The following is a 5,738-nucleotide window of genomic DNA, read 5'->3' on the forward strand; positions in this document are numbered from 1 at the left end:
TCAGGTCTACTAAACATGGTCTCTTTTTATGGAGGATTTGACTATAGAGGAAAAAATTCAAAACTCTGCGGCCACTGTATCCCCCGTGTATGGCTTCAACGACCTGCTGAGCTGATTTAATTCTCTCAAGATTGACAAAACAAAATTCTTCACGATACGCCGAACCCCCAAACCTAGGTAATTCCCTTTGACAATTTCTCACTCTCTCTATATACACGTCTGTTTGGGGGGTCTGCATCTGCATTTTCAGGGTTACTTGGGGGTTCCGCTACGGAACCGTCAGCTGCTTTTTCTACATCAGATGCTATTTGAGAGTCAGACTCCAAGGGCCAGCGTGAGGATCATCAGAAGTATACGGGGACCCATCAAGAAAGCCTTCTGGGGAATTTTCTAAACCAGACTCTGTGAGAGTCACCACTGCCCCCAGGTCGGATTCCGCCTCCCCAATCTCAGACACACCAATTTCAGAGCCTCCAGAGTAGGGGGCGTCTCTTTTTGTTTTTTGATCCTCATCACCTCTTTAGCCTTTTTTAAAAAATTTCAGCGACCCTGGCCTGTAACTTTTCGGCAGACGTACGTTTATCCGCCAACACTGCCCGCCCCTTTTGTTTACGCCTTAGCTAATGTGTAGCTTTGAGGATGCCCCTTTTACGAAAGCCCCTTTCCATGACTAGTCATGCCTGCTCAGAACAACCCTCAGAAAAACTGAAGTGTTTTTCAAATTCAGCTGCAAGAGCTTTTGCATTTTTGATGTAGTTTCCAGTCTTCCTTTCTTTGAGAACCTCTGAGGATACAGCGTCCATCAGCTTTCTGAACGAAGCGTCATATTTTTCCCAAATTTTCTAGAATACTGAAGAGCTGTGCCGACCTTATGGAGGTGGGAGAATAGTTCGCGAGAATTGTTGGATACTTCATAAGGAGCTACCCCTGCATCGCTGGAGCTTTCAGTTCTTGGCTTTTTTATTGACAACCACTAAAAAGTTTGCTCCAGGTTTATGAATGGGTGTGTTTTCGCTCACAGTTTTCTCAGGACTTGGTGTGGTGCTGACAGCTGAGGAACTGGAGTTATGTTTGTGTGGGTGCTTTTTACCAAAGTCTTTTGTTTTGTCCTTTGGCTTGACGTATGTGCGCTTTGGACTGTCCTGCTGCTTCGACTGCACTCTTCTGCTGTTTGCGTTGGCGTTGTTGTTGTTGTTAAAGGTATCGGAGCAGATTCCTGGTTCTTTGGTGGTTCTGGTGGAGGTTTCCCTGTAGCTCGGACTACAGCATTGTCAGGAGAACTGCCCATGCCTGATTAAGAAAAACGGAGGTGTTCCAACTTAGCATCAAATAAACATTTTAAAACTTTACCATCTTTCTCACCCACAGCTATGTATTTGCTTAAAATAGAAAAACTCATGAAATAGTCAAAACAATAAGCAAAACATATTTACTGGGCTTCAGCCATCCATCAGCCATTGATGCTGGTGAATTTTCCTTTTCAGATGTCTCTTTTCTTTCTCTTTTGAGCTTGTTTACCCTCTTGTCTAAGAATCTCTCATGTTTTAGAGCAGACAACATTATTATTATAAAACAAATGAAACTGTCTTGTAAAGTTAAAAAATAAAATACTTATTAAGGTGTTTTTCTATTTAAAAAGTCATAGCTTTAAAACAAGGTAATCCACTTCAGGCTGTACAACAAACACAGGTTTTGGTTCATTTCCACCACTAGTGTTTCTCTAAAACCGAGAATTTTATATTTCCACCATGTACCCAAAAACAAAGTGTGCAATAAAATACCTTTAAAATCCCCCCCATAACTATGTCTTGCATAGGTTCCCTAAATCACCAACAACAATTTAAACACGAACTAATTTTAAAACAAGCCGTTTTAAAAACACATCACATTTTGCAGATTAAAAAACAAACTGTTTTGAAACAAAAATACTGTAAAATCCCACGCTTATCTCTTCCATAGGCCCCTAACTCACAATTTAAACATTAAAACTAACTCTTTCAAAAAATATGTTTTAAAACATACACGCACACACTTACCTTGCCGTGGTGAAGTAGAGCTCACATTGAACCTTTTCCCACAGTACATACACTTATAGGGTTTCTGTCCAATGTGGATCTCTGATGATTAACGAGGTCTGAGTTCTGAGCCAAACTTTTCCCATATTCTATACATATGTTTGGTTTCTCCCCTGGGTGTGTGCTTTGGAAAATGAGGCCATTCAGGAAGTCTCCTGCATGGTTAGTGGTTTCACTCCCTTTCTCCCCTTGAGGCTTTTTCTAACTTGCGCGGGCTCTTAGAGTTGTCTCTTTTCAAGACTTTGGGTAACATTCCCTTTGGATTTATTGGTGGCCTCTTGCACTCTCTGTATATGCTGGTAAAGATTCTCCTCCTTATATTCTTTTATGGTCCCATCATATGATGGGCTAAAGAAGGAATGCAGGCAAGAGTCATTCCTTACACTAAGAAAAGGAGTACATGTGGCACCTTAGAGACTAACCAATTTATTTGAGCATAAGCTTTCGTGAGCTACAGCTCACTTCATCGGATGCATACTGTAGAAAATACAGTGAGCGTGTTTTTATACACAGAGACCATGAAAAAATGGGTGTTTATCACTTCAAAAGGTTTTCTCTCCCCCCACCCCACTCTCCTGCTGGTAATAGCTTATCTAAAGTGATCACTCGCCTTACAATGTGTATGCTAATCAAGGTGGGCCATTTCCAGCACAAATCCAGGGTTTAACACGAACGTCTGAGGAACAGTGGGGGGGGGGAGGGGGCAGGAATAAACAAGGGGAAATAGGTTACTTTGCGGAATGACTCAACCACTCCCAGTCGCTATCAAGCCTAAATTAATTGTATCCAATTTGCAAATGAATTCCAATTCAGCAGTCTCTCCTTGAAGTCTGTTTCTGAAGTTTTTCTGTTGTAATATCGCAACTTTCATGACTGTAATCGCGTGACCAAAGAGAATGAAGTGTTCTCCGACTGGTTTATGAATGTTATAATTCTTGACATCTGAGTTTATGCTCCAATAAATTGGTTAGTCTCTAAGATGCCACAAGTACTCCTTTTCTTTTTGCGAATACAGAGTAACACGGCTGCTACTCTGAAACAATTCCTTACACTGGAGAGAAAGGAAACTGTGGAAAGGGATGACACAAACTGTAGCTCTATATATATGTTATACTTTATAATTTCTCACAAATCCTAAATTTACAGAGAAAATCTTAAACCCGCCTAGTAACCGATTCTCTGAACAGAACAGTAGAAAAGAGTAGAATCAAAAGGAGCCACTTTGAGAGATTTCTCTTGACATTGTGCCTGCACACTCCCCCAGCAGCTTGCGGGGAGCTAGGCAGAGGTAGGAACTGTCTTTTTCTCTCTCTGCTCCTCCCCTTGTCCCAGAAAAGTCAATCTACCGTGGGATGCTGCAGGAAATGGGTCTGGGCCGGGCTGGGCGCTGGGTACCTCGCTCCCCACCCCGTCTCCTGCCCTCAGCCTGGGAGACTCAGTCCCTAACTAAATCATCCCAGACAGAGGTTTTTTTCAAGCCTGACCTTCAAAACCTCTAAGGAAGGAGATTCCACTACCTCCCTCGGTAACCCATTCCAGTGCTTCACCACCCTCCTAGTGAAAAAGTTTTTCCTAATAGCCAGCCTAACCCTCCCCCACTGCAACTTGAGACCATTACGCCTCTTTCTGTTATCTGCTACCACGGAGAACAGTCTAGCTCCACCCTCTTTGGAACCCCCTTTCTTCGTTCTTCTCCTCTGCACACGAAGTAATCCCAGTTCCCTCAGCCTTTCCTCATAAGGCTCCAGCCCCCGAGTCATTTTTGTTGCCCTTCACTGGACTCTTTCCCATTTTTCCACATCCTTCTTCCTTTCCACTTTATAGTCCATTCATCCAGCCCATACTTCTTTAACTTGCTGGCAAGAATACTGTGGGAGACCATATCAAAGGCTTTGCTAACTAGTTCACTGCTTTCCCCTCATCCACAGAGCCAGTTATCTCATCGTAGAAGGCAATTAGGTTAGTTAGGCATGACTTGCCCTTGGTTAATCCACGCTGACTGTTCCTGCTCAGCAGCTGCTCAGCCAGGAGTTGTGCCTCACAATGAAGGCAGGCATCAGCTTCTGACCCTGGAAGCTCAACTCCTGTTCTCCTAGTCAGAGGAAAGAGAGAGAGCAGCCCTCTCCTCTAGCAATTCCCCAGACTTCCTTTATGGCCTCAACTACCTCAACCGCCTTCCTTTGTACGGAAGATTTGGACAGACTCTTCTGTCCTTCTTTGGGCAGAAATCTTCTCTCCTTCCTGAGTAGAGAGAAACCTCCAGCGCTAATGAATCAGAGACAGAGCCCCAGGGACCTGGGCAGCCCTTGGGGGCCAAGTGCCCATCAGTCCCATGGCCATTCTATGTTGAGACCATAGGTGCTGGAACCAGGGGTCCTTGGGATCCAGCAATACCCTCTGGCTTGAAGTGGTTTCCATTCTACACAGAGTTTATAGTTTGGGTCAGTGGCTCTCAGGACCTCCACTATACAAAGTGTTCGAGCCCCTCTGGGTGAGACCCGAAATAATCCCAGGTCCCTGGAGAATCTCACACAGTTTCATGGAGTCTCATTATTTCCATCGCTGCCTCCTGTGTCCAAGGCTGGGAGGATTCAATGCTGATGTGGCCCCTTCTGTAGCATAGACAGGAGGCTGATGGCAAGTGGCTCTGCATGGGACCATTTGCCTATTAGAGCTACAGAGGGCCCTGAGGCCCATCTGAACACATAACAGATATTGGGATGGACACCTACTTGTCTAGCTGAGGAGCACAGTCTCACCACACATACCCAGAAAGGGAAACGAGAATGCCTGTGAGTGTGCTCTTAATTGATGTCGTCTCCACTGTTTGGTACGGCAGAGAAACTATTACAAACGTGGTCGGTTGTACAAGAGGGGAAACTGAGGTACACCACCTCATGAATTTCCTAAATGACCAGTGAGTGGGGTAGCTCAGTAGCCTGACTATAGAACAAAATAAGGACAGCTTGGAGGTAATTCTTCTGGGTTTTTTTCTACAATTAGCAAGGAAATTTGTAAAAGGAAGTAGTAGTATTATTAAGCAATAATCTGTCCCCACTAGGGGGTGGTGGAAATTGTTTCTTTTGTTTTTCAGACACTCTACAAGCAAGCTGGCGCCTGCAGAAGAATAACCTGTCAGAATACCATGGATCTATGTTTTGTGTTGTTTTGTGTGTGGTGTTTGTCTTGTTGCTAGCATTGTTGTGTTTCAATAAACAAGAAACCTCATGACATGGGTAGGGGATGGCTTCAGAAGGCTGACCTTGGTGGGGAGATGTGTATGGGAATGCAGAATGCCCAACTAGGAGGCAAGCACCTGTGTACTAGCTACCGTGGTGCCTGGAAATGGAATGGCAACTAAGGTGGTCCCCACAAGAAATAATATAGAAATAATGAGAAGGAGCTTACTGGGAATCAATGGAGGGGTGTGTAAAATAGTGTAAATCAACAGAAGGTGTTTGGCTGTGCCCCTCTCCTGTGACTATGGAGGAGCAGGATCAATGGCCTGTGCAAGGGGTGGACAATTGGGTGTACAAGGTGTTTTGCTGGGAACATACATATTACTAAGGGCACAATTACACCAGCCCATAATCAAACTATACACAGCTACATGCTGCTATCTGGACTATGGTGCACAAATGCATCTGTAAATCTTATTGCTGT

At 44.2% G+C, this 5,738-nt stretch overlaps 1 long non-coding RNA gene across 1 annotated transcript; it reads right to left on the bottom strand.

The window, feature by feature from the left end:
- Positions 1-3,183, bottom strand: LOC311530531. The gene is made up of 2 exons (XR_014714022.1): positions 2,037-3,183; positions 1-1,290 (listed from the first exon to the last, which is right to left on the bottom strand). It is a non-coding gene; the product is annotated as an uncharacterized lncRNA (long non-coding RNA).
- Positions 3,184-5,738: the final 2,555 nt, after the last annotated feature.

This window comes from Lepidochelys olivacea (assembly GCF_965140295.1).
Source record: "Lepidochelys olivacea isolate rLepOli2 genome assembly, chromosome: 14".
Classification (NCBI taxonomy): Eukaryota; Metazoa; Chordata; order Testudines; family Cheloniidae; genus Lepidochelys; species Lepidochelys olivacea.